Consider the following 21,498-nt stretch of genomic DNA (forward strand, 5'->3'; position numbering starts at 1 on the left):
GTCAGACCCCGGGCCTCGCTCACCCTAGCTGTCTGCCCTAAAGTCTCCCCCGAAAGAATGAGAGGGCTTCCCTGGTGGCGCAGTGGTTGAGGGTCCGCCTGCCGATGCAGGACGCAGGTTCGTGCCCTGGTCCGGGAGGATCCCACGTGGCGCGGAGCGGCTGGGCCCGTGAGCCGTGGCCGCTGAGCCTTCATGTCCGGGGCCTGTGCTCTGCAGCGGGAGAAGCCACAGCAGTGAGAGGCCCGCGTACAGCAAAAAAAAAAAAAAAAGAATGAGAGAAGGGGCCAGGTCAAGGGCCGGGTCTCCATTTACTCAACACCCATTTATTAAGCACCTTCTGTAGGCCAGACACTGCAGTGGGGCCACAGCTGAGCAGCGGGGCACAGGGCCTCCACCCCAGGAGCTCACAGCCCCACCACAGCCCCCAGTGAGGCCTCAGCAGCAGAGAAAACAGCCCAGACACAGACCCACCAATCATGTACTGAGCACCTACTACATGCCAGGCCTTAAGCAGGTCCCGAGACCACAGCAACCTGGGAGCTGGGATGGCGGGCAGGCACCAGGGCCTGCAGGGGACCAGCCCTGGGGGTGGGGGCGGCCCCCACAGACAGGCTGGCACACGCGTGTATTCTGCGCAGGCTGTCTGTGGGATGCAGGAAGGTGGGCTCCGGGTCCGAGCCGCGTTCCAGTCTCTCCCAGAGCCTCCCTGGGCCTCGCGGAGCTACTGCCACCCTCTGCACTGGCAGGCCATTAGGAAATTGAATCAGCTGGCAGAGCTCTGGGCCCGCAGCCAGTGCCCAGCGAGGGCTCCAGTTCTGCCCTCGGCCCCAGATCCTCTGGAAAACCCTCCTGCCTGGCCAGCCCCACCCCCAGCCCCAGCCCCACGGCTCCTCTGAAGCCTCCGGGCCTCCTGCCCTGCCTGCGGCCCAGTTTCAGGCTGCCTTTCTCTCATCTCTGGCCTTCCCCTGGCTGTCTCCCCGCCACACTGCCAGCTCCCCCTGGAGCAGCCATCCCGTGGGCCGAGCCCACACCCCGCATGCCTTCCGAGCGGCCGGCCGGCCTCTACGCTTCTTGCTGCCCACCGGCTGCCTCTCTCCCAGCCTCTCCTCCATGCCAGCCCGAGACAGGGCTCCAGCTGCAGCCCCGGGGCAGGGGCAGAGGCGCCCCGGCGTCACTCACAGCAAAAGCCCCGGCAGGGACCCAGCAACAGGCGCCAGTTGCACCTGTAGGAGGGACGGCCCAGCCCGAGCTGGGAGCAGTGGGCCTGAGAGTGGACGTCGGGGGGGCCCCGACGGGGCTCCAGCAGCCTCCGGCCTGGAGCCAGACAAGGGCCACAGACGTTGCTGGGAGTGACGGTGCAGTTGCTGCCACCCTAGACGCTGTGCCAAGGCCTCCTGGTGCCGGGCCTGGTGCTGCCGGCCATGGCCCAGGGCACCAGAGGCCTGGCCAGGCCAGAGGAAGCTGCCCGCAGGCAGAGCTGGCCCCAGTGCCGCATAACTGCAGGGCGCTGCTGTCACTGTCAGCGTTGCTACTGTTACCACCGCTGTCGCTATTATTTCACTGCCTCAGGGCCACCAGGGCTACCTTGTCCTGCTCTGGGCAGACTTGAGAGGAGGGACACCATGGCCCTGGGGCAGGAAACCTGGCAGGGCAGCCCTCTGGCCTGGAGACAGCTAGGTGGAGGTTTCTGCTCAAACCCCTGACTTGCTGTGTGGCTTTGGGCAAGATCCTGCCCCTCTCTGGGCACCTTTTCCTCACAGCACAGCACAGTTCACTGAACATCCTTCCAGCAGGCACGTAGCCCGAGGTGGGGTCTCCTCCTAAGCGACCTGAAGCCTGACGGGGGTCTGACATGGCAGTGGGGCATGGGGGGGAGGGTCCAGGGATAGATCGACAAACTTAGGCTCTGCCCCTTTGCCCGAGGGAAGGTCCATCCCCCTCAGGGCTGGGAGGGGGCTCTGCTGTGCCCTCACCTGGAGAGGGGGGCACAAGGAGGGTGTCCGGGACTGGAAATTCAGGTCTGCCAGGTGAGTGCCACCACCCGGCATCTCACAGAGTGCCCAATGCACGCGCTCAGCGGTACACCCGTAGAGAGGAGGGACCTCCCCTGCTGTCCAGCACGCTGGAGGCCCCTTCTTGTCCCCAAGGGTGCCCGAGCAAGCCCCTGCGCCCATGCACCCTGCTCTCCCTCAGGGATCTGGGGGCCACATGGCTGGAGCCCTTCCGAGGCCCCCTCCTGGAGCTGCCGACACCCGGCCCCCTAAGCTGGAGGGGGGGGGCCGCCAGAAGGCTGAGGGGCGGATCATGCTGAGGAGTTTCTTTGGGGGTCCCGGCGCGCGTGAAGGCGCTCTTCTCAGAACGGGGGGGGGGGAGTTGGCCGCAAAAAGACCACACGCCCCCACCGCTCCTCGGGTTCTCCCCTCCCTGGCGCCCTCCAGCCACGTGGTGGCGGTCCAGGGCGGAGACCTGCGATGAGGGGCTGCAGAGGAGCCCAGGCAGAGGCCGAGGTCCGAATGGGGCGGCAGCCGGGGCCTGGCCGTCCTCTGCACCTGGGCAGCGGGCGAGGGGTAGGCTGGAGGCTACCGCCTTCTGGGTTCGCACCTTCGAGGAGGCGGCTGCTGATTTCAGCGGCGTGTGGGCGCCTCTGCGCTCCCCGGAGACGGAGCCTGCGAACCCAGGCTCCGCGACGCGGATATGGGGGGCTGGAGGTCCCCAGCACTTTATTCCAGGGTCCGTCCTGGGCACGGGAAGCAGAGAAGAAAGGAGCAAAGGTCCCAGGCAGTGCAGGGCTCCCGGATGAAGAGCTGCTGGGGAAACGGGGAGCAGGGTGGCCCCGGTCCCAGCAGATCCAGGCCGCGGGGAGGCAGGAGAACCTCCCAGAACCAAAGACCACCTCCAAAGAGACACTTTCTTGTGACCTCCGGTTCTGAACACAGGTTTTTAAATGTTCACATGACATGTGCACACTCCATCGGAACAGGCAGCACAGACACCCACTGGGGCCTCAAATCCCATCTGAAGCCCCGCAGGAACTCCCCACCCAGTTGCCGCTGGTTCCCCGCCCCGCGCCCCTCCCCGCGCCCCAGGACATCCAGAGCAGACGTCCTCACTGTGAGGGGACCCCGGCCCTGAAGCCCGCGGGGCCTCTCAGCCAAGCGACCACCCCTGAGCGATCAAGGCCGACTTCTACAAGCGAAAAAAAAGGTGCGGCTGGACTCCTCGGCTGGCTCACTCGCCAGAGGACCACACCGTTTCCAGAATATCTTTACTCCAATAGAGCGCAGGAGGTGGGAAAGACCGACGACTCCAAGGACCCGCAGCCCTTGGGCCTGGGGGCATTTTCCGGGCCGCCCGCAGTCCGCGCCCCGCTCGGCACCCCCGCCCCGGTCGGGGGGTCTCCGGGGAAGGTCACTCGTAAGACTGACGCCGCCTGCGGAAGCGCCTCCCCACGCTCCCTCCCGAGCCCCCTCGTGCGAGGCGTCCAGAGGGGGGCCGAGGGCGCCTCAAAGTTTCCCGGAGCGCCCCCAAGACGAAGGTTAGCAAGGAGCAAAGTTCCCTGGCGGCGGTGGCTGGAGACATGGCAGAGGAGAAAAGCTCGCAGTCAGCATTTCCTCCCAACGCTCACCAGGGAGGGGGAAGAAGAAAAAAAAAAAAAAAAGCAGAAAACGAGAGGTCGAACAGACCCCGCCGCCCCACCTTCCCAACTGCTGCACCTCCTCGTGCTCGCTCGGCCGGGAAGGGGGCCCGCGAGGAGCTGCAGCCGGGCCCCCCGGCGCTTACCTCGGTCAGTGCCCCGGGCGCGGCGCGCTCCGCGTCCTCCGAGCTCCGGGCGGCCGTTCCTGGCCCCGGCAGCCGCCGCGCTGCCTGCATCGCCGCCGCCGCCTCAGGGCAGCCCCTGGGGGCGCTCCATGCTGAGGGGCGCGTCGGTGCGGGGCGCCAATCGCCACGGTCCGGTCGCGGGGCGGGGGCGCGCGCCTGGACGGCGCCCCCGGTCGCGGGGCGCACGCTCCGGTCGGCGCGGCTGGCGTCCGTCCCTCCGTCCCGCGGCGCGTGCGGCCGACCCACCCCCTCCCCCGCCGGCTGTTATCTGATCCCGGGCTGGGCCGAGCGCGCTCCCCCACGCCCAGGCGCCCCGCGTCTCCACGCCCGCTCCGGCCCCTCCGGCCCCGTCGCCCTCGCCCTCGGCTGCCGTGCCCGGGAAGGCGGTGGCAGCGGCAAGGCCCGGAGAAGGCGGGGAGAGCGGAATGGAGGGCGAGGAGGCGGCGGGAAGCTGAGGCTCGGCGCGCACCCAGCTCCGCGCCCGGCTGTCACCAGAACCCAGCTCGGCAACAACTCTAACTCTCCGCCGAGAGAACGCCCGCCCCGCGCCGCGCCGCCGCTGCCCCCGCCCACCCAGCCCAGGCCTGGCCCGGCGTCCCCGGCCCCGGCCCCCCTCCACACACAGACACACGGCCAGCCACTTGTGCGCTGGAGCGCGCGCGCGCGTGCACACACACACACGGAGGCATGTCCTCCCAGAGACCCACACAGGTGCATGGAGAGCGCACACACAGGAAAGGAAATCTTGCACACACGCGTGTGCACACAGCCGAGTACACAAGCTCCGGCGTCTGCATCCACACATGCAAAATGCATGCCGTGACATGCATGATGGTCGCAGGTGCAATACACACTCATACATGCACGTGCAAGGGTGATAGCTGCAGGAGGGCACGTGTGCACAGAGGTCCCAGCTTGTACATTCCCATGGACTCCTTTCCCGTTGCACCCCGGGCATGCACTCCCGGACACAAGCGTTCCCCCCTCTTTCATAGCATCTCGCTCCTCATCTTGTGCTCTGCTTGGCTTTTTTCTCTTTGTGCTCCTCCCCCTGCCCTCTTTCTCTGCAGACCTGACCCCCATGTGACCCTCTTCTCTTGCCACCCCTGCCTCTGCCTCTTCCCAGCCTGTCCCCACAAGCCCTGCCCTCCAAGCCTCCTGGGGCCTATTGTCTGGGCCTCAGATCCCTCCGCTTTGGGCAGGGCCCAGGCCTTTCATCCCAGCAGACAGACCTGCCCAGCTGGGCCTTGGCCTAGGGAGACCCCATTTTATCACCAGTCTGACCCCTTGCTCGGCTCTGGGGCCACGGATTTCGGCCGGGGAGGCAGGTTTGTGCTCAGCTTGCAAGCCTCAAAGGGCTCTCTGGCCCCCTCAGCCTCCAGCTTCCCCTTTAATGTGAAATATAATTATGTGCCTGCACAGCAGGGAGACTGGCTGCAGGATTCTAACCAAGGAGGATGGCTTTCTGGCCACCGCCCAGATCGCTGACGGCTCAGACAGAGCGGTCTGCAGTCCCCACCAGCCCCAGGCTCCCGGCCCCAGGCAGCTGGTGGGCTTGGACTGGCGGAGGCCACCCGGAAAACTCACCCCAGGCTGTCCAGGGTTGGAGCCACACCAGGTCCTCCGTGCAGCTGTGGAGGCGGACGCCCTCGCCCCTCCGTGCCTCGCTTTCCTCGCCTTCGTCCTGCAGCTGCAGTGAGAGCCGAGGACAGAGCACACCTGACGCCCTCGGCAGGCTCACGGCCGGGCAGATGCCGAACGCTGACCGAGCGCTCGCTCTCGAAGACACTTCATTGTCACCACGACAGCGGCCCTATTTCACAAGTTCAGGAGCAGATCTGTCCCCAGTATGCGAGCCCCTGCCCCTTGCCTTGATGGCCGCGAGGGGCTGCGGCGGAGAGAGGGGGCATCCCAGTGGATTCCAGCCCCACGCCCCCAACCCGTCCAGCCCGACTGGTACGCGGTGTCCTGGTTTTCTCCTCCTCCGAGGCCAGCTCCCAGGGGACCAAAAGCTCTCAGGACAGTTTTCCTCCGTCTCCCTCACAGTGACCGAGGAAGGAAGTGGCTCAGCATCCCAGCCTCCCTTGCCCAGTTTCCCAGAAGACAGAGGACACGGTTCCACCGTAGGAGGAAGGGGCCCCAAGACACCCATCCTGTGAGACCCCACCCAGGGTCCCCAGAGGAGCCGGGATGGCTGGCCCTCAGCTGGGAGACGGTTCCAGCAAATGCTCTCAGCTGGGGAATGGACAGGAGCGCCTCGGGGCAACACTGGGTCTAGGATTCTGGCAGCTCTTGGGACAAGGGGGTGTACCCGGGGCATCCTCAGCCCCAGAACACCGCCCCCCGACAGAGCCCTCACCCAGCTGCTCAGCAAGGGGGCCAGCGTGAGGCAAGCTGGTCGTCGCCCTGGACCCCAAGCCTCCCACAGAGCCATTAGCAGACCCGTTTCACAGAGACGGCGAGCATCTGCCCCAAGGTCACCCAGCAAAGAAGGTCCCGCAGAGGTGCGAGCCTAACTCCTTAGGCTGCTGCCCTTCAGGCTCTGCAGCCCTCGCTCCCGGCCTACCAGCTGGGTGGGAACTCAATTCCTAACCCTAAACGCACGCCACCAGCAGTCGCCATGCTCCCTGGACACACAGTCCTTGACTGGACAACAAGGGGAACCCGCTTCCCGGCGGGGGGGGGGGGGGACTCGCCCTCGTCCCGGTGCAGGAGCTGGAGCACAGAGGGGCCCAGGGCTTCCGGCCCGCGGGCAGGGGGCTCTCGGCCCTCCCAGGGCACTGCGCAGAGCGGCGGGGGGCATCACACCTCCCTGCGGTGTGGAGGAAGGCCAAGCAGGGCCCGTAGAGGGACCTTGGACGTGTTCCCTGTGAGGTTCCACTTCCTCCTCTGTAAAACATCCCCCCTCCCAGGACTGCATGAGAAGCCAGTGGGACAGAGGAGGTAGGGTCCTGCACACAGCAGGAGTTCTGGCTACAGACGGCCCTTCCCAGCACCCTGTGAATGGGCCCAGCTTTCCCGTACCCTGAAATTCTCTCCTCCTCTCCAGGGTGGGGCCCAGGCCCTCCCAGCCCTGGGCGGAGCACACAGTAGCTGTTCAATAAAACATCTGCTGAGCTGGGCATTCTCAGAGCCACAGGCCAGGAGGCAGAGACCCCCGGTGCATTTGGAACCACTCCTTCATTTGAGGAATGTGAGGCCCAGAGACGGGAGGCTGCTCCCGAGGCCACAAAGCCATGAGGAGCAGGGGTGGGGCGGGAAGGGGGCCCCCCGCAGGCTGGGGTTTACTGGTCTGAGCGGCCACGGGCTCGGAGGTGCCGGCTCCTGTAATACTCGTATCTTAATATGATGACACCAGCATAAATTAACCATTGACTGAGATGTGAAAACTGGGCACCCCACCCGTCAGGCTGCTGCCTCGATGCCCCCAAGACCCCCCCCCGAGCTCCGCAGCCCCGAGGGCTTCCTCCTCCCAGGAGCCTGCCCGGGTTTCTCCTTCCTCAGCAGGAGACCCTCGCAACATAAGATGGACTCATGGCCTCCCAGGGCACGACTGAGAACCAAAGTCCCAGTGCGCCCCCTCCTCGGCCCCCCTGTTCCCAACACACCGGCCAGCCAGCCAGGCCTCAGACACCACCAGCTTAGTTCTGCTGCTGGGCTCTCTCCCCGGACTGTTCCTCCTTCAGGGGCAGCTCAGGGCCCCTCTCGCAGAGGCCTGCACACAGTCTCCCATGCCCCGTTTTACTTTCTTCCCAGCTGGCCACTCTCTTCGGCATCTCACTTACTGTCTGTCTCCTTCAAGGTCTGCCAGCTGTATGAGGGCAGGCGCGACGTCCGTCCAGCACGCTCACAGCCCAGGGTCCCCAAAACAGTGGGAAGGGATTGCCTGGGGAAGACGTGACAGGTGTGCAGGCCGAGGCCGAGGCCCTTTGTCAGGGGCGCTGCGGAGACATGATGGCAGGGAGTGGCCAAGAAAGCGACAGCCTGCGAGCTCCCGGCCCTGCGCTCCCCGGTCCCCGGGCACCTGCAGGCCCCGGGCTGACCTTACAGCATCGATCTGAGAGCAGAACTTCAGGAATGGAGGGCAGCCCTGGAAACAGGACACAGTCCCGCCCCACCCCATCAGGAAGCCTCCGTCTCAGCCTGGAGCTGGCCGGCTGACGCTTCCCTCCTGCACAGGCTCAGCACGTGGCCTCCTCCCCGCGCCCCTGGAGCCGCAGCCGTCTGGAGGCCAGGGGGCAGCACCCCGCTCAAGCCAATACCTTCTGTGCATCGGGCGGGTGCTGTCCCGGCTGGGCCCCTTTGGAGGCATGAGTGGTCCACATCCTCCCACTGTTTAAGCCCCTCTCCTGAGAACCTTACCCACACCTACCCATGCCCTCTACCATCTGCTTGCTGGAGGGATGGCTGGGACCACAGCCGGCCCGGGGTGCAGGTGACCCAGGCCTGGCGGTGAGCTTTACTGTGATTGGTTGGGGGTGTGGACATGTGATCAAAGCCAGCCAAGGAGAACGGGCCCTAAGACTTTGGCTGGATCAGCTGGGAAAGGAACTCTATGCCCAGGGGCTGCTGGGGACACCTTTGCCCCAACATGGGCTGAGCCCACCTGAGAGGACCCCCACCCAGAGGAAAGCAGAGGTGAGGGTGCAAGAAACAGACTCCAGACATGGCCTATGGGGCCCTTTGGATCCATCCCTGAACTTCGAGTTTTGCAAGGGCAATAATCCCTTTTGTAACTTGAGAGGTTTTTGAGGTGGGTTCTAAGGCTCCTCTCCACGCCCTCGAGGGCTTGCTGGTGGGTGTAAGAAGGCCAGCAAGGCCTCCACAAAGCCCCGCAAACTCCCCGAACCTCTCTTTCCTCTTCCTTGGCAGAGCCGTGGGGGTAAAGGACCTGGTGCAGGCGAGGCCACCCTTCCCGGTCCCCTTTGCCCTTCCTCCAGAGGGGCCGGGAGAGCCTGCAGGCCCCAGGATGACAGGGAAAAAGGGCAGCAGAGGGAGAGAGGGAAGTGGCTTCAGCTCTGCGAGTTAAAAATAGCTTCCCCAGGGAGGCCTCCCCGCTGGGATAACCCAGCCAATTACCAGCCCCTTCCCTGCACCTGCCGTCGAGATCCCCACGGATGGGGCCTGTGGCCCCAGGACCAGCCCCTCACCCCTCCATCCTACAAGGGGGCAGGGCTGGAGCCCTCTGCCTCAGTCTCTTCTCTGAATTGGGCCTGACTCCGAAAGAGAAGTCAGTCCGTAAGGCCTGACAACGGAGAGTGAATTGGCAAGACACCCTGTCTCCCCTTCCTCGCGGCCCCTGGCGAAGCATCAAGAGGCAGCACAGGGCCGATTACATGATCCTATTGACGTGAAGAAAAACGACAGATACGTTTGCATCAGCAAAGCAAAAAACCCGGAGGTGGGGAGACTTTCCCCCTCGTTCACTTGTGCGTGGAAGCAGACGTCTACACCTGCTTCCTGAGCGCTCTGGCTTCAGGCCCACCCGGTGGGCCCCCGCCCCCGTGCTCTCCCCGCTGGGCACCTGGGCACAGCTCGCCCTCCACTCCGAGCAACGACAGTAGTTGGCACGCTTAGGACAGGTGGGCTTCAGGGCTGCTTTTGTGTTGGTTTTTAACTTTGTGCAGAAAGCATTTATCACTTCAACATTTTTTAACTCAAGTTGTCTTGTAAAGGTAATAAAGCGACGGGGCCGACGAAGCTCCCTGGTGTCCTGAGGTCCAGGTCCAGGGACCAGCCTGGGTGGCTGCTCCTATTTAAGGAGCACGTGCAGGCTGCGCTCTTCTCAGGGACGGGGGCCGGAGTGGGGGGAAGGAGGAGACCGGGTTTCTGGGGCCTCGGCTCCCGCCTTCCCCGCCCACGCCTCCGTTTCCTCTGCGGTAGAGTGGGTACAGTGCTGCCCGAGTACGGTGCCTGGCGCTTGCGAGGCCCTCGGGGGATTCACTGGACGAGTGGACAGAGGACGCAGCTCTCCCGGGGACAGTGCTCGGATGCGCCCAGCACAGTGGGGGCTCCTGCGGCCTCCCTGGTGCCCCGCCCTCCCGGGCCGGGTCCCACACCTGCTCTGGGCACCCACAGCCTCCCGGACTTCCCACATCACATCACTGTCCCTCTCCAAGCCTGCCTGCCCCTCAAACTGGGGGCTCCTTGAGGCCAGAGGGGGCTTCTCCCCTGCCCCAACATGTCCCACTTTCCAGCTTCCGTATCTCGCTCTCCACGGGAATCGGCATCGCCTCCAGCCTGGGTCACCTCCCTGCCTCAGCCCAGGCCCTGACATTTCAACCACGATCTGGCCAAGTTGACGAGACACATCCCTTGATGCTGGGAATTCACCCCACCGACGTGCCTGCACACGGGTACCAAGACGTACCTCAGAGGTTCCCGCTCTGTAGCAGCAGCTCTCTGCCCTGCTCCCTGCAGAGGTGAGGACACCCTGGCACCGGTGCGGGGGGCACACAGCTGTGGGGAGTGAGGACTGGGCTCCGTGAGGACAGAGGTCTGGTCTGTCGGCCACAAGACGGCACTTAGTAGCTGCTCAATAAATATTTGTGGAATGGATCTAATGAGGTAAATTCTTTAAGATACAGTGAAAAAGCACAATGCAGAAGAGAGGGGGTTGGATGCCATCATTGGGATTTTATTTAAGCAGGATATGTACACACACACACCCTAGGGTGTTGGATAGAATCTTCTGGAAAGACACCAGAAACTGGCTCCCAAGAAGAGAATTGGGAGGTTAGGGGACAGGAGGGAGGTGAGCTGCTCTCTGTGAGTTCATCGTGCCTCTACACCACCTTCAAGGGCTCTGTGCGCCTCCCCGCCACATTAATTCATTTAAAAAATAGCCCAGAGCTGAGGGGAGAGGGAGACTGCCCACTCTGGGGCTCTCAGCTGCCCAGGAGGCCGGTCTAGAAAGCCGTCCTGAACCCGCACCCTCACTCCTTCCCATGACCACCTCCTTCCGCTCCAGAGTCCCCGAGGAGCTGCGCGACCCCACCCTGTCTGTGGGATTCACAAACACTCTGTGATGACCTCAATCTCACAGAAGCTCCTCGGGGCAGCCTCGCCTAGCGCCAGGGGCCAGGAGGACCTGCTGGTCTGGGGGACGTGCATGGTCCCCCGGTGGTCTGTAGGGTCCTGACACGCCTTGGCCCCCCTGATCCCTTGGCCCGGGGCGCCACCCCTACCGGCATCTCGGCAGTAGGTTCAGTGCAGGTCTCTGTCCAGAGCTGGAGGAATCTCTCCCCCGAGGCTGGCCCATCCACAGCACGGGGACAGCCGTCTCGCCTCCGTCCAAAATCCATTAGCCTGCCTAGGGATGGGGGCGATAAACGCAGAATCAGCTGCATAGCCACGGAGCCCAGCCCAGCCCCGCGGAATGTCCCTCTGAACACAGAGGATTCAGTAACGACCGCAGGTCCTGGGGTCAGACAGGCTTGGGCTAAAATCCCGACACCATCACTTACTTACAAGCTGTGTGACCTTGGGCGGGTCATTTAACTTCTCTGTGCCTCCGTTTCTTCCTCTGCACGACGGGGGCTATACTAGTGCCTGCCCCGCGGGCCGTGGCAAGGATGAGATGCAGGAAGAGCCCTCACCCAGTGTCCGGCACCGTGCAAAGCCCCCGCAAAGACCAGCGATCGTCACTTGTCACCGTCCATCACTGAACGTGGCATTATCGGTGTTGCTGCTCTTCCGGGCGGGGAGGGCGGGAGCAGGCGACATGTCAGGGATGGAACTCGGGGCCCGTGTGTTTAAGTGGGAAGAGTATCACTATTTTGACCAGGCACAGCTGAAATTTACCATTTCCTTCAAGTGTGCATTGAGGCAGCAAACGCCGGTATCAGCAGCGGCGCCTAGGACTTCATCACCAGGAAAAGTCACAGATGTGCTCGTATCCCACTCTTGGTGTTACAGACTCTGCAAACGTCATTCACATTCACCTCTGGCCCCAAATGGTCGCTGCGATTAAATCCGCCCCTCAACGTCACCATCGATGAGCTCACAGAAAGGCACACATCTCACCATGTCACAAAGGTGCCTTTTAGCCACTGTGGTAACTGGCTCCTCCGGAATCCTGGGTGCTATTTGATGCATTTAAGACCAAGATTCTGCGGAGGGGTCTAAGGCACGGGAATGGGCCAGAAGCCCCCAGAGGCACAGCACCACGAGGGTGCCGGACCCACAGACCGCACTCCCGCAGAGCCCGCACGGCTCCGGTCCTAGGCCTGCGGCCACGCGCCTCAGAGCCCCACGCTCACCCTCCCTTGGTCTGGGCCTTGCACATCTATCTGCACGAGCTCCAGTGTCCCTACTTCCCTGCAGGGGGTCAGACCAAGAAGGGGACGTCTGAGCCCTGGCGTTGGGGGCCGGGCGGGGGTGTTGCCATTGGAGGTTCCCTAAGAGGTCTCACACATTCACTCCTGGCCTCGCCATTTCCGACTCTGCCGGGGAGCCCTCCTCCCCAGCTGCAGGTCTCAGTCCCTCCCCGGCATCTGGGCCGAGGCTCCTGATGCCTCTGGCTACTCCAGGAGCCCCTGGAAAGGCACCATCTCCAGCGCCTGAAACTGGCACTCAGAAGACGAGGCAGGGAGAGTGACGAGAGGGTCTGGGCAGGGGAGCCTCTCCCAGTCAGGAGGCCGGGAAGATGCAGTTGTCCACAGTAAGGGGCTCCGGCATGGAGCAGGTAGATGGCGTGGAGAAAGCAGCCCCCTCCTCGAATTCCCAAAGCAGGCAGCTCTGCTGAGCATGGAGACCCCAACCCCCTGCCTCTCGGGGAGGCCCCAAGACCTCAGGGTGTTTCGGCTCATCCCTGGGTCCCATACACTGAATTCTCCAGGCAGCCCCTCCACCCACATCCCCGTTCTCCCAGTTAGAGCATCTTGGCCATCTTACGTTGAGGGAAACCAAGGCACAGAGATATCAAGTCCAATGTCGCACGGCCACGAAGCAGCTGACTCCAGACGTGACGCTCGTAAGAGCTGCACTCCTCCCTTCCCCGAGGAACGAAGTTTCAGGGTCCAAGTTCCCCCCAGTCCTCGGGTGCCTGAAGGTCCAGCATTACGGTATGAATGGGAGCGGGGAGGACATCTGGGGCAGAGAGAGGAGTGAGGACAAAGGATTGGTGGGGGGCCAGGCAGTGTGTGTGGAATCAGGTCTCTTGGAGGCCAAAGCTCAGCCTCTTTCCGCTCAGTTCTTTCTGCAGAAGGAAGAGCAAGCTTTCCTACGACCCTAGCAGCTCAAAGCCAGACACAGCTGCCGTGAGGGGTAGTGAGTACCATTATTACAAGAGGTGTGCAAGTGGCCAGGACCCTTTTGTCCTCCAGCAGCAGGCTTCAGATGTCTGGGCGGAGACTCCGGTCAATTTGTCTCTGCGCGTGCGCGTGCGCGTGCGCGTGCATGTGCGCGTGCGTGTGCGTGTGCGCACGCGTGCGCGTAGCGGGGCGCGGGGCGTGCAGAGGTTGAGCCTGTCCGTGCACGGCCACGAGGTCAGCGCCCAGAGCTGCGGCACCATTGTCCTGGGATCCCTCCTGGGCCTTCAGCGGAGCCAGGGCTTAGGCACAAAATGGGTGCAGTGAGGGAAGCAAGATGCGGAATTCAGGGCTTTGTGTCAGCACATAGCTCGCACCGGGTGAAGCAGGCACTGCCCCCACCCGGGCCCCCATCCTGGGTGCGGCCCCTTTCAGCCTTGCCCGTCTCAGGGGCTCTGAAGGCTGGACACACCCCTACCCCCAGCATCATCCGAGGAGGGTAGGGGGAGACTGAGAAAGGATTTCTGTCGTCCTGCTTTAGAAACCGTTTCGGTCTCTGCCTGGCTGTGGCCCGTACATCCTTAGGGGTTTCTGTCCCGGGAAAAATCTGCACCACAAACCATTTGCATCCAAAGGGACGAGATAAAGTTCCTGAAGGTGACACTGGGTTATGCGGGCTGGGCGTGGAGCTGGGCAGCCGCTTCCAGGCACCTGCCCTCCTGCCCATCTACAGTCTCCTTCTTGCAGGTTTGGGGTGTCAGGTGAGGGGAGGATGTAGGCGCTGTCTCCACCTGGCTCCTGGGGTTCGTGGGCTCTTAATACCAGCCCTTGCCTGAGCCCTGGTCAGGGGCAGCCGCCAGCTTCCTGCAGCCTCCACAGGGGTCACCGGGGGGTGAGAGGTTGGGGTGAGAGCCGGGAGGGCAGGGCTGAGCCTCTGAAAGGCCCAGGAAGGGCTTTTCTGCTGGGGAGAAATGACCCTTTCCTCACACATCACAGACTTGGCGGCCTGTGAAATCCTCTGTTCAAACCCCTCGCACGTCTCCCAACTCAGCCACAGCCTCAAGACCCCCCGCTACCTCTCGGATCTTATTTCCTATCCCCTCCTCTCACACCTCCTTGCTATTCCTAGAACCACCAGGTCCCGCCCACCCCAGGCCTTTGCACTTGCTGCTTCCTTTACCAGAATGCTCTTCCCCCACATCTCTTCATGGCTCACTTTTTCAGCAGCCTCAGGTCTCTGTTCACGTGTCTCTTCTCGGGGATAAGCCTTTCTGGATGTTTACTTAAAACTGTACCCCTCCCCACCCCATCACCCCTTTTCCAGCTTTACTTTTCTCTATACCACGAAACCCCACATGATAGGGTGTGTAATTTACTTATTGGTCATGTTATCTCGCCCCGAAGGCAGGAACGTTTGTCTGTTCTGTTCTCTGCTGCTTTCCCAGCACCTAGAGTTACCTGGGAAAATAAAGCTTTGCTCAACGAACACAAACTTCGTAATAAAGCTGCAAAGAAGGCATCCACATTAAAGAGAAGGAGACAGGCTCAGGGAGAGGGGCCTTGGCCAGGGTTCCCGTCAAGGACGCAGCAGAACCGGATGGAATCGCCGTCAACAGAAGCCGAGCACCCACTGCGTGCCACGCGCGTCACGTTCACCGTCGCACAGGACGTTCCCGACGCCCCAGGGAGCCAGCCGGGCAGCAGCGTGCCTGTCGCACCCACTGGGCACCGAGGCTCGGGGCTCTGGGGCCCTGGGGAGGGCGGGGCCCCATGCAAACGGCTCCCTTTGTCTGCGGAGAACCCCGCCCGTCGCCCTCCCACTCACACCCGCTTTCCCGTAGGCAGGGCCCGGCCAAACGACGCTGTACACACCGGACTGGAGCCCACAGGTCTCCACGGAGACGTCCTCCGCCAGAGGCCAGCTGCAGGGAGCTCCGGAGATGGCCAGAGGGTGCCCGCTTGTGTGGCGGTGACCCCATCAAGAGCAAGGCAGCCCGTGAGGCTGCGCGAACCTGGGTACCGAGCGGGCCTCACTTAGTAAGTCGTTTCACATCTCTGAGACTCGGTTATTTTCGTCTGGAAAATGGGGACGTAAAGGGCTCCCTCACGGGGGTTTTAATGGGAATTAAATGAGACTGAGTGTGTGAAGTGCGGGCAGGGCCCACCGGAGCCACTCAGCTACGAAACAGCTGCTCCTCCTCCCCCGCATCACACTCATTCTCCTGGCGCTCTGTCCACCCAGCCAACCACTCACCGAGTGACCCGCCCATCCGTCCTGTCGTCCGTCCGTCCATCAGCCCATCTGTCCATCGGTCCATCCGTCTCTCCAGCCCCTACTGATCCACCCACCTACCCGGTGACCCACCCATCTATCTGCCCCCTCGTTCACCTACCTTTCCATCGGTTTCCTTTCTTCATCATTTCGAGCATCCGTGTTTTCATTCGCCTCTCACCCCCATCTGACCTCAGCCCTCCTAGTACAAACCCTCTCTCTGGCACCCACTGCTGACATAGTCAGACCCACACTTCAAACTCACCTGAGCCTCCACCTTCCGGACCCGGTGGAGGCCTTGGGGCTGGCCTGGTGGAAGAGAGCAGGGTGGGAGGGAGGGCGGCTGCCCACCCCCCGCCCTCACACTCTTCTCCAGCTCGGCCCAGACTGGCAACTAGAGCAGGCAGGGTGCCCTGGAGGCAGTCAATCACTCAGCCAACCATCCATCCATCCATTCAAGTCACAGGCGTCGGGTACCCACTGTGTGTCAGGCACTGTGTCACCTGCTGGGGACAGAGCAATAACAAAACACACAGAATCCCTGGCCGTGAGCGGCTGGGGCTCTAGTGCAGGAGACACGGAATAAACAAGCTGAGTGAGGACTTAGAATGTCAAGCGTTATAGAGAAACATAGAGCAGGGGCCGGGGGGGTGCAATTTTAGGTTGGGCCACAGAAGTTTCACTGAGAAGGAGGTGAGGGAGGGGCCGTGAGGGTAACTGGAGAAAGAGCAGCCTGCAGAGAGAGCAGCATGTGCAAAGGCCCTGAGGTGGGACTCGCCAGGTGAGCTCCGGAAGCCCACGGGGCTGAGCAGAGGGGGCAAGAGGGCTGGGGGCTCGGGAGGGGCTCCTCCGGGGCCTTGAGAAACCTTTGCCTTTGTCCCCGAGGGAGGCGGAGCTATGGGAAGGTTTTGAGCTGAGGAGTGGCCTGAGCTGACTTAGGTTCCAAAACGGAGGCAGCAGAAGCCTCTGGAGCCAACAAGCGAGCCTGACAGGCAAGGCCCCTCGGCTCCTCCCCTCAGGACACTCAAGGGGGCTGGTGGCTGTAAGTGTGGATTATCATCCACAGTTCCTGGAAGGTGCTTGAGAGCCTGCCTCTCCCCATTCCCCCCACCCAGCTGCAGGGGCCTAAGGGCAGAGCCTGTGTCTGTCCCGTTGTCCCCAACCCTCAGCAAGCCGTCTGGTACACAGCAGGAGCTGGGGAACGTTTACTGAAATAAAGAAGGGAGGGAAGAAGGGGTGATGTGAGCAAGACAAGAAAGGAAGGAATGAGGGAGGGAAGGAAGGAGGGGGGAGGGAGGGAGGGATCGAAGGAAGGAGGGAGGGAGGGAAGGAAGGAGGGAGGGAGGGAGGGAAAGAGGGAAGGAAGGAAGGGAGAGCATAAGGGTCTCTGCTCTTTCTCCTTGCCCTCCTCCTCTTCCCTGACACCTGAGGGCCCCACTGCTCACCTGTAAAATGGAATAACGCCCCTACACAGGCCTGCAGGCCTCAGGGCCCCTGGCAGCCTCAGGCTGCAGCCTGTCGCTTTCGGGGGCCTTTGGGGACATGTGCCTTCCTGCAGCAGAATCCTGCTCCTGCTCCTTTCCTGCTGCTCCAGCAGCTGCATCCGGGCTGCTGATCGTGGACCAGGGAGGGATATTGGGAAGGACTCCAAGGAGCACCCCCCCCTGCTTCTGAGGCATAGGGCTGTTCACACATCCTGCCCCCAGACCGTTACAGCTGCTGTCACAAACACTGAGCCTCTTTAATAGAGCTCGGCGGTCCCTGGAGGCCTCACCTCGGCCCCAGGACTGGGGAGACAATCAGTGCTCCCATTTCACAGATGGAGAAGTAGAGGCCCCCGGGGCTGTGGCTCCTGAGAGCCCCCAGCAGTGACTCTCCACCAGGTTCCCGTTTCCCAGCCGCTGTTCCATTCCCAGACATATCTGTGAACGCAAAATCATGTTTTAAAAACTCAGCTTGAAATTTAAAATTTAATCGTGAAATGGAAACCGTAATGTCCAGCTTTGCCTCGCTCATCCTGACCGCCGGCCAAGGGCCAGGCTCTGTTGACGGCAGAGCCCCGAGGGTGCCTGATCTCTGGCCAGCCGCCGTGGAAACCTTCTCGGGGCCTGTGGGTTGGAGATCCTGTCTTTCCCAGCACGGGCACCTCAGTATTCCGAATTTTCAGTCCAAGCCCCGCCCCCGTTGAATAGATGAGGTCAGTGAGGTCCTGGCAGGGGTTGATTTACCCAAGGACACACCAGGGACTCGTGCAGCAGGTGAAATACACAAGACGGTTTACTGAGGAGAAACGTTGCACCGAGCCAGGGAAGAAGCGGTAACGCTCTCCAGCTATGAACGGAAGGAAGGTGGAGGTCCAGGCAGCGGGGACCTCCCAGGCCTGGTTCAGAATCAGGGTGGCTCAGAGAAAGCAGCGGGCAGGGCCAGAGGGAGGCTGAGCGGCAGGCTGCCCAGGACCACCCAGGCCGGGGGGCTGGGACCTTATCAGGGGGGCGCTGGGGGCCATGGAAGGCGTTAAGCTGCTAGGGACCCAGACAGAGGCAAACAGGGGTCTGTCCTCCCCAGCGTGGCCCCCTTTCCAGCCAGCGCCGTCAGGGAGAGAGGGTCTGGCAGCCTCTGGAATCCTCACCAAAGCGTCCCCCGTGACGCTTGAAACTGAGGGAGTGAACTGTAGGGCAGGAGGAGCCTCCTGGCTCCGCAACCAGAAGGAAGGACCTCCATCCCTCCGGCCCCCGACACCAGCGTGCCCCCACCACACACACACACATCAGCTTTGCCAACGTCTGGGGCTCTCTGCTTTGCACGGGCGGGCTCGGTGTAAAATAATTGAGCACTGGTGACCGTTTTTGTCCTCGAGCATCCCAATTAGACACCGCCTGACGTTCCTCCTCCCTTCCAGGCCGTCTTGCCGCCACCCCCACCCCCGCAACCCCGGAGGCAGGGCAGGCGCGCGGCCACCCTCCCGCCGGGCCCACTCAGGCTCCTCTGCCTCCCGTACCCCGAGGTCGGCCGAGCAAGCGGAGGCCGGATCGGGACCCTCGCCGAGCCTCGGTTCCTTCCTCCACGAAGCCGGCAGGAGAGCGGCCCGCGCCTCGTCAGGACCTCACGAGGAGCCGGTAAAGGAACGTGAACGAAGCGCTTGGCGCGGGCAGCCTGGACCACTGGCCGCCCTCCCACGAGGGACGCTGGTCGGGGTGGGCCCAGGGGGCTGAGGCCACAAGGCAAGGGACCAGGTCTCCCTGAGCTTCCTGCCAGCGTCTAAGGCCAAGATGCTGCGAGGCTTCCCGTTTTAGCCCTGACTGGGAGAGTCTAAGATTCCTGAGGCTTCTAACTCCTGATGACTGGGAGTCCAAAAGCAAGTCCAAGCAATCCCCACCCTCCGCTCTCCCGAGACGCTCACCAAGACCCAGGCAGAAGCCACCCCTCAGCCTCCCTGCTGGCCCCTTTCACAGCCAGACGGGTCCCAGGAAACCTGAGCTGGATCGTGTCCCCCAGGCTCTGAGCTGGCCAGCAACGGTCCTGTGCGTACTAGGAAGCCAGACTCCTGGGTCCCCTCAGTCCTCCTGTGCCCTCTCCCACCCCTCTCTCTCTCCCTCTTGCTGGCTTCCTCGCTTCCGTCCCCGCCTCAGGACCTTTGCACGTGCTGTTGCTGCCGCCTGTAGCACTCTTCCCCTAGCTCTCCGCTCACCAGACTCCGCACCATCCAGGCCTCAGCTCCAAGAGCCTCCCTGCAAGTCCTCAGACCACAGAAGCCACCCGCCATTGTCTCACGAGAAACCGTGTTTTATAATCTGCATGGCACTTTCCTTTCAAAAACTGTCCCATTTGTTCCTTCACATGTTCATTTTTCATCCCCAGGCCCAGAATATTTGTCTCTTTCACTGCTGTGCTCAGGGCCTGGCATACGGTGGGTGCTCAATAAATATGTGTTGGTGAATGAATGAATTCTGTAACTAGGGGAGCCTAAGTCTTGTCCTCGCACGCAGGGCGTGATAGAACTTTGTTGGTTGCTAGCTCAATGGGCGTTTGTTGACTGACTGCCTGACCCGGCACAGCTGCTCCTGGATAAAAGGCACTTCACATACGCTGGAGGGGAGGAAGCGGAGAACGGCGTACAACTGCTACCTGGCAAAGGGACAGAGGGGACTTGGTGCTGAGTCGCTGGCCCCACGACCCACACCTCTCCACCTGCCATCACCACCTGCTCCGTGGGTCCAGCCACGGGCTCCCAGCTGCCAGGCTCTCCCTTGCCTTTGTCCTCCTCAGCCCTGTACAGGCCGACCAGTCCGTGACCAGAGATGGGGGCCTCTGAGGGGGGTGGTGTGAGGGGCCAGAAGCTCTGCCAGGAAGTGCAGGTCCTAAGGCTGGAGTGAGGGTTGGGCTGGGGCTAATGGCCAGGCAACTGCGACCTGGTGGCCTGCTGCTTCCCCGGAGGCTGTTAACAGCGTCAATGGGGCTGAGATGCCCCCTCCGGAAGCAGGCCTTCCCCTCCTGGGCTGTTAAGTGGATAAGTGGAAGGGAGGGAAGGGAAAAGCAAGCGCCCCCACCACCACCACCCTGCTACTCAGGCAGCCCAGGGAGTCTAGAAACCAGCTTAGGATGTGGGGGGACGACACTGCCCTCCCCCCCCCTCATTACAAGTGAGAAAACCGAGGCCTGGTGCACGCACCTGTCTCCATTCACCCCCTCCCCTCCAGCTGAGCCTGTGATCATGGCTCACCCCTCCTCTCTGGGCTGCAGGAGCCCAGCCACGGACCCTCGGGAACAGCTTCCAACCCAGGCCAGAGCGGGACATCTGAGCACAGCTTACCCGTTGGGCACAGTTGCTGCGGTGCCTCGGGCCCACAGGCTTCTAGGATCACTGGTGGAGCGGGGAGAGGACAGAAGAGGTAGCTCGGCAGGGCCTTGAGGCCCAGCCAAGCTTGAAGTGCGGGTGGGATCTGTCGGCAATAGGAGGCGAAAGGGGGTTTGTGCTGGGAAGGTTGGGGTCGGATGCTGGAAGAATCTCTAGAGGCGAGAGAGGAATGTAGAGGCTGACACAGTGAACGATGGAGAGATAAAACAGATGGACACGTGGACAGATGGGTGAGTGAACGGATAGGTGAGTGTGTGTCAGGGAAGGACGGACAACTGGCTGCCGTGAGCAGGTGGGCCAAGAGGGAGGCGTGGATGAACCGGCGAGTAGACAATGAGCAGATTCATATTTATCTTTATACCGACTCAGCCCCAGAATACAATGTTCATCGTCTCTCGTGGAGGACGGGGCTCACGAAGGCAAAAGTGCCCGGGGTGCTTAAAAGTCATAACGGGGCCCCAGAGGAAGGCCTGATGACTCACGGGGGCCCCGTTTTCTTCCCCACCTCCCTCCAGCCTGGCTCAGCCTTCAGGTCTCCATTTCCCCACCTCCAGGGCCATGCTCAGGTGGTTTCTTCTGCAGGGGACACCCTTTCCAGAAACTGCACCACTCACCCTCTCCTCCTCCAGGAAGTCCTTCAGGGCTGGCTCAGCACCTCATCTGGGCTCCCACAGACCCCTGGTCTTGCGTTTGAAACAGCCTCCACCCAGACGTGAGCCCTGGGCGCCGTGATCTCTCCTCAGGGACGGAGGCCTAAGGACAGGAAATAGCCCGCTACCCCAACATCTCCCAGACACCGGTCGCGTGCCCAGTTACCCCGCAAAGAGGGGGCTGGAGGACAAGTGTGGCCCGGGGAGGCCACGAGGCAGCCACTGGCCACGTGCAGTCAAGTGGCACCCCGGGGTCGGCGCGGGGCGGCCCCCGCCTGTCCTCCGCCCGGACCCCACGGGGGGAGCGCGCCCGGCGTTCCCTCGGACACGTGGGGGCGTGGTGCGCCCGAGGCTGCTGTGCGGTGAGTGGGGGCCCGGGGGCCCCGCTGTGAGAAGCCTGCGGCCCCGGCAACGCAGCCGGCTCCGTGGCTCGCGCTGTCCCGCCCACTCACGGCATCTCCGAGTGGCCGGCGGGAAGCCCGGCAGCAGCGCACTCCCGTCCGCCGGGAGGGCCGGGTGCCCTGCTCGGGCGGCGGCTCCGGCTCACCCCTGAGACCTCCGGGGTTGTTGTGAGGGCCGACCAAGGTTCAGGCAGCCATGTGGCCTCAACCCCGTGGGCACAGAGTAGGAACAGATTATATGCGCTCTCTC

At 62.7% G+C, this 21,498-nt stretch overlaps 1 protein-coding gene and 1 long non-coding RNA gene across 2 annotated transcripts in view; both read right to left on the minus strand.

Annotated features, from left to right (window-relative positions):
- KCNJ12 (potassium inwardly rectifying channel subfamily J member 12) overlaps positions 1-3,947 on the minus strand; it is a 35,762-nt gene extending 31,815 nt beyond the window's left edge. Inside the window, exon 1 of the mRNA XM_059048884.2 lies at positions 3,781-3,947. The gene's annotated coding sequence lies outside the window, so the exon portion shown is untranslated. The remainder of the gene's footprint in view (positions 1-3,780) is intronic.
- An 11,803-nt stretch (positions 3,948-15,750) lies between these two features.
- Positions 15,751-20,931, minus strand: LOC136793148 (uncharacterized). The gene is made up of 3 exons (XR_010838028.1): positions 20,812-20,931; positions 17,117-17,264; positions 15,751-15,848 (listed from the first exon to the last, which is right to left on the minus strand). It is a non-coding gene; the product is annotated as an uncharacterized lncRNA (long non-coding RNA).
- Positions 20,932-21,498: the final 567 nt, after the last annotated feature.

Source organism: Kogia breviceps, chromosome 19 (genome assembly GCF_026419965.1).
Source record: "Kogia breviceps isolate mKogBre1 chromosome 19, mKogBre1 haplotype 1, whole genome shotgun sequence".
Lineage (NCBI taxonomy): Eukaryota > Metazoa > Chordata > Mammalia > Artiodactyla > Physeteridae > Kogia > Kogia breviceps.